We start from the raw sequence: 12,399 nt of genomic DNA on the forward strand, positions 1-12,399 counted from the left end.
GTGAATTAAAGTACCAATTTCCTTCCGAAACAGGAAAATCTGTACATTATTCCAAACCTTTGGCTGTCAGTCTATATATATAAACCCTTTTTCAGGACACTGTATTTTAAAGATAATTTTGTACAAATCCAAATAACTTTACAGATCTTTATTGTAAAGGGTTTAAACAATGTTTTCCATGCCTGTTCAATGAACCATAAACAATTAATGAACATGCACCTGTGGAACGGTCGTTAAGACACTAACAGCTTACAGACGATAGGCAATTACGGTCACAGTCATAAAAACTTAGGACACTAAAGAGACCTTTCTACTGACTCTGAAGAACTTCAAAAGAAAGATGCCCAGGGTTCCTGCTCATCTGTGTGAACATGCCTTAGGCATAGTGCATGGAGGCATGAGGACTGCAGATGTGGCCAGGGCAATAAATTGTAATGTCCGTACTGAGACACCTAAGATAGCACTACAGGGAGACAGGAAGGACAGCTGATTGTCCTTGCAGTGGCAGACCACGTGTAACAACACCTGCATAGGATCGGTGCATCCGAATATCACACCTGCGGGACAGGTACAGGATGGCAACAACAACTGCACGAGTTACACCAGGAACGCACAATCCCTCCATCAGTGCTCAGACTGTCTGCAATAGGCTGAGAGAGGCTGGACTGAGGGCTTGTAGGCCTGTTGTAAGGCAGATCCTGACCAGTCACACCGGCAACAACGTCGCCTATGGGCACAAACCCACCTTTGCTGGACCAGAGAGGAGTGGCAAAAAGTGCTGTTCACTGACGAGTCGCAGTTTTGTCTCACCAGGGTTGATGGTCAGACTCGCATTTATCGTCGAAGGAATGAGCATTACACCAAGTCCTGTACTCTGGAGCGGAATCGATTTGGAGGTGGAGGGTCTGTCATGGTCTGGGGCGGTGTGTCACAGCATCATTGGACTGAGCTTGTTGTCATTGCAGGCAATCTCAATGCTGTGCATTACAAGGAAGACATCCTCCTCCCTCATGTGGTACCCTTCCTTCAGGCTCATCCTGACATGACCCTCCAGCATGACAATGCCACCAGCCATACTGCTTGTTCTGTGCATGATTTCCTGCAAGACAGGAATGTCAGTGTTCTGCCATGGCCAGCGAAGAGCCTGGATCTCAATCCCATTAAGCACTTCTGGGACCTGTTGGATTGGAGGGTGAGGGCTAGAGCCATTCCCCCCAGAAATGTCCAGGAACTTGCAAGTGCCTTGGTGGAAGATTGGGGTAACATCTCACAGCAAGAACTGGCAAATCTGGTGCAGCCCATGAGGAGCAGATGCACTGCAGTACTTAATGCAGCTGGTGGCCACACCAGATACTGACTGTTACTTTTGATTTTGACCCCCTCTTTGTTCAGGGACACATTATTCCAATTCTGTTAGTCACATGTCTGTGAAACTTGTTCAGTTTATGTCTTAGTTGTTGAATCTTTTTATGTTCATACAAATATTTACACATATTAAGTTTGCTAAAAATAAAAGCAGTTGAAAGTGAGTGGACATTTCTTTTTTATTTTAGTTTATATATACACAGATCAGCCACAACAGTAAAACCACCTGCTTAATATTGTGTAGGTCCCCCTCGTGCCGCCAAAACAGCGCCAACCTGCATCTCAGAATAGCATTCTGAGATGATATTCTTCTCACCACAATTGTATGGAGTGGTTATCTGAGTTACCGTATACTTTGTCAGTTAGAACCAGTCTGGCCATTCTATGTTGACCCCTCTCATCAACAAGGCATTTCTGTCCACAGAACGTCATGGTTACTGGTGTAACCTCCGTTCCCTGATGGAGGGAACGAGACGTTGGTGTCGATGTAGTGACACTAGGGGTCACTCTTGGGAGCCCGAGACACCTCTGGTCTTTGATAAAAGGCCAATGAAAATTGGCGAGTGGTATTTGCATGCCACTCCCCCGAACATACGGGTATAAAAGGAGCTGGTATGCAACCACTCATTCAGGTTTTACACTGAGGAGCCGATATAAGGTCCGGCCATTTCAGCGGGTAGTTCAGCGTTGTGGCAGGAGGGACCAACGTCTCGTTCCCTCCATCAGGGAACGGAGGTTACACCAGTAACCATGACGTTCCCTATCTGTCACTCACTCGACGTTGGTGTCGATGTAGTGACACTAGGGGTCCCTATACAAAACGCCACAAGGCTGAACTGTGTTACGTGAACTGGCGGTGTGTGGTGGGCAGACTTGCTGTGTGCCTCATAGCCAGCACACCAGGTCGACACGTAACCTCCCCCAACACAGTTATGAGTGTCGAACGGCCCTTTTTGGGGACAAGTCGACTACCCAGAGATAGAGACAGGCTTAACCCAGTCATGGCCTCTTTCCCCTTCTCTTTTTCCACTCCCTAAAAAAGAAGGGGGATTATCCGACTGGGCCGCCAGGTCTAGTCGGGGGGTGTCCCTCCCAAGGGGAGGACACCGCGGAGACCACACCTCGCCCCAAGAGAGGGGGATATTTAAGTGGAAGAATACATCACATGGTCTTTCCAACCATGTGGAGAGCCTTCAAGGTAGATCCTACCCAATGGGGGAGGAGTTACTACAACATGGAGACTGAGGGGTTCTGCCCAAGGAAGACGCAGTTTGCCAGTAGGGAAACGAACTAGCGGAAGATATAGATCGCATGGGGTTAGCCTTACAAGGAACCGCCACATGCGGAGCACCTACCCCAGAACCGGGCTCTTAGTTAGCGCGTGTACTGGGCCGGCAGCGAGTCTCTCCGAAAACTCGACTGCCACATGGCTCGGAGGAAGTCAACCAGGGAACAACCTTTGTGAACACTACTGGGAATTAACAGCGCACGTCTTCAGCTCAAAAGGAGGTGGAAGGCGCTATGTGCAAGCGATACACCCGGCCGGCTATCCCGGGCTTATCCGCTTGTGTTGCGTGCCACTACCTGGGACGAAACCGGTTCCACCCGGAGGTTGTAGAACCTTGCAAAGGTGTTGGGTGTTGCCCAGCCCGCTGCTCTGCAATGTCTGTTAGAGAGGCACCTCTGGCCAGGGCCCAAGAAGCCGCTACACCACGAGTAGAATGGGCTCGTAGCCCTACCGGGGGCGGCATGTTTGGGCGAGACATGCCATAGTTATGGCGTCAATGAGCCAGTGGGCGATCCTCTGCTTGGAGACAGCGCTTCCTTTCTGCTGTGCACCGAAGCAGACAAAGAGCTGCTCAGAGAGTCTAAAGCTCTGTGTGCGATCCAAATAGATGCGCAAAGCGCGCACCGGACACAGCAACGCCAGGGCTGGGTCTGCCTCCTCCTGGGGCAGCGCTTGCAGGTTCACCACCTGGTCTCTAAAAGGAGTGGTGGGAACCTTGGGCACATAGCCCGGTCGGGGGTCTCAGGATCACGTGAGAATAGCCCGGACCGAACTCCAGGCACGTTTCGCTGACAGAGAACGCTTGCAGGTCACCTACCCTCTTGATGGAAGTGAGCGCAGTCAGGAGGGCAGTCTTCAAGGAGAGTGCCTTAAGCCCGGCTGACTGCAAAACTCAAAGGGGGCTCTCTGTAGACCCTGAAAAACTACAGAGGTCCGATGAGGGAACAAGGCGTGGCCTGGAGGGAGTCAGCCTCCTGGCGCCTCTTAGGAACCTGATGATCAGATCATGCTTCCCTAAGGACTCACCGTCGACTGCGTCATGGTGTGCTGCTATGGCAGCAACGTACACCTTCAAGGTGGAAGGGGACAGCCTCCCTTCCAACCTCTCTTGCAGGAAGGAAAGCACTGATCTGACTGTGCACCTCTGGGGTCTTCCTGATGGGAAGAACACCACTTAGCGAACAGACACCACTTAAAGGCATACAGGCACCTCGTAGAGGGAGCCCTAGCCTGAGTGAATGTGTCTACCAACGCAGGTGGGAGACAGCTTAGGTCTTCCGCGTCCCGTCCAGGGGCCAGACATGGAGATTCCAGAGGTCTGGGCGCGGGTGCCGGATGGTGCCCCTTCCCTGAGAAAGAAGGGCCTTTCTCAGGGGAATTTGCCCGGGGGGAGCTGTCACGAGGAGCGTGAGGTCCGAGCACCACGTCTGGGCGGGCCAGTAGGGTGCTTACCAGGACGACCTTCTCCTCGTCCTCCCTGACCTTGCACAGGGTCTGTGCGAGCAGGCTCACTGGGGAAAACGCATATTTGCGAATGCCAGGGGACCAGCTGTGTGCCAGCGCGTCTATGCCGAGGAAGGCCTCGGTGAGGGCGTACCAGAGCGGGCAGTGGGAGGATTCTTGGGAGGCGAACAGGTGCACCTGTGCCTGACTGAATCGACTCCAAATCAGCTGGAGTCTCCACTCTCCCTTGAGGGTAACCTGTTGTTACGGCGCGTCCGCCGAAGTGTTGAGGTTGCCCGGGATGTGAGTGGCTTGCAGCGACTTGGTGCTGCTAACTCCGTTGGAGGAGACGGCCTCATATGCATCAACCCGAGCGGGGTGGCCACCGCCGAGGACGCCATATGCCCCAGGAGCCTCTGAAAATGTTTCAGTGGAACCGCTGTTTTCTGTTTGAACGCCTTCAAACAGGCCAGCACCGACTGGGCGCGCTCGTTCGTAAGGTGCGCCGTCAAGGAGACTGAGTCCAACTCCAAACCGAGAAAAGAGATGCTCTGAACCGGGAGGAGCTTGCTCTTTTCCCAGCTGACCCGAAGCCCTAGTCGGCTGAGGTGTGAGAGCACCAGGTACCTGTGTGCGCACAACCCGTCTCGAGAGTGAGCTAGGATTAGCCAGTCGTCGAGATAGTTGAGAATGCGAATGCCCACCTCCTTTAACGGGGCAAGGGCAGCCTCTGCGATCTTCGTAAAGACGCGAGGAGACAGGGACAGGCCGAAAGGGAGGACTTGTACCGATACGCCTGACCCTCGAACGCAAACCGCAGGAAGGGTCTGTGTCGAGGAAGGATCGAGACGTGAAAGTACGCATCCTTCGGGTCTACCGCCGCGAACCAATCTTGATGCCGGACGCTCGCTAGAATGCGTCTTTGCGTCAGCATCTTGAACGGGAGTCTGTGTAAGGCCCGGTTCAGTACTCACAGGTCCAAGATTGGCCGCAACCCACCGCCTTTTTTCGGTACAATGAAGTAGGGGCTGTAAAACCCCCTCTTCATCTCGGCTGGAGGGACAGGTTCTATCGCGTTCTTCCGTAGGAGGGTAGCGATCTCCGCGCAAGGTAGCAGCGTTTCCATCTTTCACCAAGGTGAAGTGGACACCGCTGGACCTGGGCGGATGCCCAGCGAAGTGAATCGTGCAGCCGAGTCGGACGGTCCGGACCAGCCCTCGCGACGGACTGGAAAGCGCAAGCCATGCACCCGAGTTCCGCGCAAGGGGGACCAAAGGGACAACGTCATCGGATGTACCGGCGGGTGGGGCCTCGCGGCGGGGCGGAGCTTGAGGTGCCACACCACATCGTGGCCGTGCTGAATCCGAGGACATCGAAGCACTTACCTGGCTCCTTGTGACCACCCCCGGAACAGCCTGGGACGGGGGAGGAAGAGGCCTGTCCTCATGACCCGTGGAGACTGTCACATCGGGGGCGGATTTGTGCCACAGCTGGGCGCTCAGGGCGGGAGACCGCCGCTGGAGCGCCAACCTGCCAAATGGAGTGGTGGACGGTGGTCGTGATGCCAGCCGTACACACCGAATATGTGACCCAGGGAACAAGGAAACCACTCTTGTGGAGCTCTTGAGTACTGCAGCCACTTGGGCATGCAGCGCAATTAAATGCAAAAGGTAACAAAAAGAAGATCTGCTTACCAGCTCCAGAGCAGCGGGTTTCGTTGTCCCTGGGTCGCCCGTCTCAGGGGCGCTTCGAAGACCTCCGTGGGTTCTTCGGTGCCAGCTGTGAGACGGGTGGCGTCGGCTTCCTGCGGTGGGCTCCACGCCGGGGCCGGGCCGGAGGGGCGGGCTGCGGCGGAGCCGGTGCAGTCACCGCAGGGGGACGCCCTCGGCGATGAGTAGATGGGGGGATCTTGAGCCACGCCGGGGCAGGACAAGCCGGCTAGCATCCATCTACTGCTCTACCACCGAGAACTGCTGGGCAAAGTCCTCGACAGTGTCGCCGAATAGGCCCGCCTGGAAAATGGGGGCAGCAAGGAATCGTGTCCTGTCGGCCTCACCCATCTCGACCAGGTTGAGCCAAAGGTGGCGCTCCTGGACCACTAGTGTGGCCATTGTCCGCGCCGTGACCTCCGTCGCTCGGAGAGCGAGGTCGGTCGCCGAGCGCAGTTCCTGCATCAATCCCGGGGCGGAACTACCCTCGTGCAGTTCCTTTAGCGCCTTGGCGGACTTGCAGGAGAGCCATGGCGTGCAGGGCGGAGGTGGCTTGTCCAGCAGCGCCATAGGCTTTGACCGTCAGAGACGACGTAAACCTACAGGCCTTGGACGGGGGCTTTGGGCACCCACGCCAGGTGGCGGCGCTCTGCGGGCATAGGTGCACCGCGAGCGCCTTTATCCACCGGGGGATTGCCGAATAACCCTTGGCCGCCCCACCATCGAGGGTAGTGAGAGCGGGGAAGCTGAAAAGATCGGGACCGGGCAGTAAAAGGTGCCTCCCGCGATCTTGTCAGCTCTTCATGCACTTCCGGGAAGAAAGGAACGGGGCGGGGCGTGGCTTTGAGCGGCGCCGCGAGCCCCGGAACCAATCACAGAGCCGCGAGGGTTCAGGGAAGAGCGGTGAAATCCACTCTAACCGACGCTCGCGGCTGTCCGGGAAAGCATGTCGTCACCTCCGCGTCAGCCTGTGACTGCCGAGGCTTCCGACTGGACGAGCCCGCTCTCCGATGATGCTGAGAATTGGTAATATATGTACCATTTTTAAAGAAAACATGAGTGAGCAGGCAAAACACATTTCTTTTATTTCTTATGGGATTCATATTCAACTGTACGTTATAACAGAATGGCACAATCATAAAACAAAACATGGCAACAAAGAAAAAAAATGAAATGACCCCTGTTCAAAAGTCTGCATACCCTTAGTTTTAATACTGTGTATTGCCCCCTTTAGCATCAATGACAGCGTGCAGTCTTTTGTAATAGTTGTCTATGAGGCCCCAAATTCTTGCAGGTGGTATAGCTGCCCATTCATCTTGGCAAAATGCCTCCAGGTCATGCAAAGTCTTTGGTCGTCTTGCATGAACCGCACTTTTGAGATCTCCCCAGATTGGTTCGATGATATTAAGGTCAGGAGACTGTGATGGCCACTCCGGAACCTTCACCTTTTTCTGCTGTAACCACTGGAGGGTCAACTTGGCCTTGTGCTTAGGGTCATTGTCGTGCTGGAAAGTCCAAGGGTGTCCCATGCATAGCTTTCATGCAGAAGAATGCAAATTGCCTGCCAGTATTTTCTGATAACATGCTGCATGCATCTTGCCATAAATTTTTCACAAGATTCCCCATGCCTTTAGAGCTCACACACCCCCATAACATCAGTGAGCCACCACTATGCTTCACAGTGGGGATGGTATTCTTTTCACTATAGGCCTTGTTGACCCCTCTCCAAACATAGCGCTTATGGTTGTGACCATAAAGCTCTATTTTGGTCTCGTCACTCCAAATTACAGTGTGCCAGAAGCTGTGAGGCGTGTCAAGGTGTTGTCATTTGTGGCAATGGCACAGTAAAGGCTTCTTTCTGGCAACTCGACCATGCAGCTCATTTTTGTTCAAGTATCGTCATATTATGCTCCTTGAAACAACCACACCCTCTTTTTCCAGAGCAGCCTGTATTTCTCCTGAGGTTACCTATGGGTTTTTCTTTGTATCCCTAACAATTCTTCTGGCAGTTGTGGCTGAAATTTTTCTTGGTCTACCTGACCTTGGCTTGGTATCAAGAGATCCCCGAATTTTCCACTTCTTAATAAATGATTGAACATTACTGACTGGCATTTTCAAGGCTTTGGATATCTTTTTATATCCTTTTCCATCTTTATAAAGTTCCATTACCTTGTTATGCAGGTCTTTTGACAGTTCTTTTCTGCTCCCCATGGCTCAGTATCTAGCCTGCTCAGTGCATCCACGTGAGAGCTAACAAACTCATTGACTGTTTATACACAGACACTAATTGCAATTTAAAAAAGCCACAGGTGTGGGAAATTAATCTTTAATTGCCATTTAAACCTGTGTGTGTCACCCTGTGTGTCTGTAACAAGGCCAAACATTCAAGGGTATGTAAACTTTTGATCAGGGCCATTTGGGTGATTTGTTATCATTATGATTTAAAAAGGGGCCAGACAACTATGTGATAATAAATGGCTTTATATGATCACTATCCTTAAATAAAAGATTTACATTTTCAAATTCTAAATCATTCAAAATCAATGCCAAAATTTCACAATTTCTGCCAGGGTATGCAAACTTTTGAGCACAACTGTATGCAAGATATGCAACGCATAGGGGCACCATGTAAAGGGGACAGGGGCCCCACATAAAAGCTCACTAAAGCCGCTGCCCCGCCCCCGACAGATACACGGGGCGCAAAATTTTGTTTCGCATACACGCTCATTTAAGTATTTACTGTACACATCATGTTAGTATTTTAATTTAAAATATTTCAATTGCAAAATCAAATATAATAATATAAAATGAAAAAGAATTACAATCATGAAAATCCTCATTGAGAATAATGAAGATAAAAAAAAAAAAAAAAAAACTTAAACTTGAAACACTTTAAACACTTAAAGCTTTATAGTAATTTGGGAGGTAAAATATATTTAATTGTCATGAAAATGTCACGGTATTTATATTGAGACAATACTTAATTATTGGTCCTAAAAAAGGGTTCATTTTCTTTTTTTCTTTTTTTTTTTTTTTTATATTGTAACTTATGACCATATGGATGGTTAATGGACATGTTTTCATGAAATTCACCCAAGCGCCTCCAGTCACAAGTCCAAATAAATGTGCTGCTGAAATCTCATACTATAAAAACCATCTACCTGCAGCTGAGAACAAATTATTAATAACTATTCGAAGACACTGTGTAAACAAGGGTGAAGGATTTCCTTACAAGTACAAATTCTGCCCTGACAGTTACAGCTCTCATGTGTTCTCTATCTTGCACATACACCCTGATGTGTGCATTATTATTTAATAACGCTTACATCCATTCGTCACACTAAAAGCATAGCACACCGGTCACAACAAAGATGGACTACTTGCATTAAAATCTTACAGACCCATGTGGTTTCTCAAACTTGAACTGGAAAAATTTCTTCAAAGGCCCCGGCAGCACATGTTCGGCACCGAGGTTTAACACAATATACAAAAATCAGCACATCAATCTTCAGTGGGGCTCACAGGAAACGGGTACTTCTGCACTTAAAGAGCCTCTGTGAGTTGGCAATCCCCAATCAAGTGTCTGCATCATCTCCAAATGGCAGCTTGCTAACCACAACTTCCGCTGTGCTAATTTCGCACTTATCAAGGAAAACCAGGGCGAGCGTGACAGGAAAGCCTGGCCTAGCTGGCAAGAGAAGCACTCAACTGCAAACTGCACTGGGTGGTCAGGCAAACCTATCGGGGGCTAATCATGAGACAAATGGCCTAGAACTGCTTGTGAGCTGGGAGGTACCGGGCACCTAAAGGCTGGAAAAGCCAAGTCATAAAGCTCACAGATGTTACTGAACACTGTTTATGGTAGTGTCCTACTTCCCCTTTTTAAAGTCTGGCTAAACAACTAAGCCTTACTGCATACATATTCAAATCCAGATTCCATGCCATTTCCTCTTTCCTTTACATCCACCCTCTCTCTCTCTCTCTCTTATCTCTATATCTTTTTACTCACCATTTGCAGGCTAAAATAACCGGACGTATTTGACAGTGGGAAACTCAAAATTCTGGAGGATACTAGAGTTTCCTGGTTGTGACATTGGAAGCAATGTAAAGCAATGATTGTACTCCTTTAATTTTCAATGCTTTATTAAAATAATATTAATTTGATATACCTGAATACACTTTTAAAATCAACAAATGACTCGAACCCTTCAAGGTTTGTTTTTATTGAAATTAAATAATTTGCCATATCCTATACATTAATAAATTATATAAGTAGTGTAAATTTGATGCATTCACTGGTACAACACAAAAGCGCCTACATTTTTATTTCATTACATTTGGAGGACTTTTGATTTGGTCCTGACCAGGACTCTGTATGTTATGGTCTCACTTCTAATCTGACATTTCTTATAAATAAGGGCTGTGCTTGCTCTTTCTATTGAATATATATATATATATATATATATATATATATATATATATATATATATATATATATATATATATATATTGTGTTGTATTCGTTTTCTTATTTGTGTTGTTATCAGTTTATAAAATTGGAAAAATCCGAAAACCTTGCCCATCAGATTTGCCCATATCTTGTATACATTTTAATTTAAAATTTGCATCCAGTTTCTTTTATTGTACTCTATTCTGATGCACAACTCTGCTAGATTTATCACATGTAACACTGAAGGGCTTGGACATGTGATAAAAGGAAACAATATTAACTTTTCAAAAAAAAAGAAAAAGAGAAGACCACTGTTCCAAATCAGGGACCCATATGGTAGAGTTGCTTTAGTCACAGGCTCAGTATTTGGACAACATATCACCATGCTCAACATCTATGCACCAAATGAAGATTTTCCCAAATTTATAATCAACAGTCATTCTCTTATTTAATCAGTATTGGACCTTTTATGAATCATTATACACATCACAGAATACTGTTAAGCAGTCCGAAATCACTTACTACCTCGATAAAATTTCCCTTCCATGTGTTTCAGATGGTGATAGGGAGCTCCTTCATTCGCCTTTAACACCAGAGAAGGTCCTAAAGGCAATTCAGTTAATGCCTCCTAATAAATCACCAGTACCCGACGGCTTTCCTTGCAAATTTTATAAACTATTTTGGGCGGATCTCTCTCACATTTTAATGCCTGCCCTTCAAAAACTCTTAGACCAAGGGGTGACTCCCAACACATGGAAAACAGCATCTATCTGTTTAATCATAAAAAAGGACAAGGACTCTCAAGATTGTGCCTCATATTGGCCAATAAACATCCTTAATAAAGACTGTAAAATACTAGCCAAAGTATTGGCACGAAGATTCTACTACTTGGGTTACACTGTTGTATTCTAACCCCCAGGCCACGGTGACTACAAATGGGTTTATTTCTAAGCCGTTTTATATAGAAAGGGGCAAAAGGCAGGGCTGTCCCCTCTCATCCTTGATTTTCGCCTTTGTAATTGAGCCTTTGGCAGAATCCATAAGGCAGTGTAAGTATTTTTTGGGCATACAGGTGCACATGCAGAATGAGGCCTAGCATTGTCTTGCTGATATAACCATGGACTTCCTGGGAAAAGACGTTGTCTTGATGGCAGCATATGTCTCACTAAAATCACAATATACGCCTTCGCGTCTATGGTACCTTCACACATATGCAAGTCACCCATGCCGTGGGCACTGATGCACCCCTATACCATGACAAATGTTGGCTTTTGCACCTTTCGCTGATAAAATGCTGGATGGTCCTTTTCATCTTTGGCACGGAGACCTTGAAGTCCGTTTTTCCCAAAAACAAGCTGAAACGTGGACTCATCTGACAACAGCACACATTTCCACTGTCTTTCGGACCATCTGAGATGAGCTCAGGCTCAGAGAACTTGGCGGCGTTTCTGCAAAGAATTGATGTATGGCTTTCTCCTTGGTTCATAGAGTTTGAGTTTCTTGATGTAGCGGCAGACAACGGTTTTCCAGAGTACTCCTGAGCCCATGTGGCTATATTTAACATGGTAGCATGATGGTTTCTCATGCAATGCCGTCTGAGAGCTCGAAGGTCACGCACATTCAACAGTGGTTTCCGGCCTTGCTCTTCATGGACTGAGATTTCTCCGGATTCCCTGAATCTTTTCACAATATCATGTACGGTAGATGGTGAAACACCTAAATTCTTTGCAATCTTGCGTTGAGAAATGTTATTTTTTTAGCTGTTTGACAATTCTCTCACGATGTTTAGCACAAAGTGGTGAGCCACGACCCATCTTTGCTTGCAAAGACTGAGCCTTTGGTGGATGCTTGTTTTATACCCAATCATGATACCCTTACCTGTTACCAGTTCACCTGCTTATTGTGGAATGTTTCAAAATGGTGTAACTTGAATATTCTAAAAACTATTCACTCTTATTTTGCCCGTTGCAGTCATCTAATTCAAAAATGCTTTATATTTACAAAAAAAACAATTAAAGTTGGTCAGTGAAAACATTGGAAATCTTTTCTTTGTACTTTTGTCAGTTAAATAAAGGTTCAAGAGAATTAACAAAAATCACAGATTCTTGTTTTCATTGTATTTTACAAAATGTTCCAACTTTTCT

General features: G+C 47.8%; 1 protein-coding gene across 2 annotated transcripts in view; it reads right to left on the bottom strand.

The window, feature by feature from the left end:
• LOC127421095 (nectin-2-like) overlaps positions 1-12,399 on the bottom strand; it is a 184,840-nt gene that overhangs the window by 117,639 nt on the left and 54,802 nt on the right. The gene's annotated exons all lie outside the window — the stretch shown is intronic.

This window comes from Myxocyprinus asiaticus, chromosome 30, assembly GCF_019703515.2.
Source record: "Myxocyprinus asiaticus isolate MX2 ecotype Aquarium Trade chromosome 30, UBuf_Myxa_2, whole genome shotgun sequence".
NCBI classification, from domain to species: domain Eukaryota; kingdom Metazoa; phylum Chordata; class Actinopteri; order Cypriniformes; family Catostomidae; genus Myxocyprinus; species Myxocyprinus asiaticus.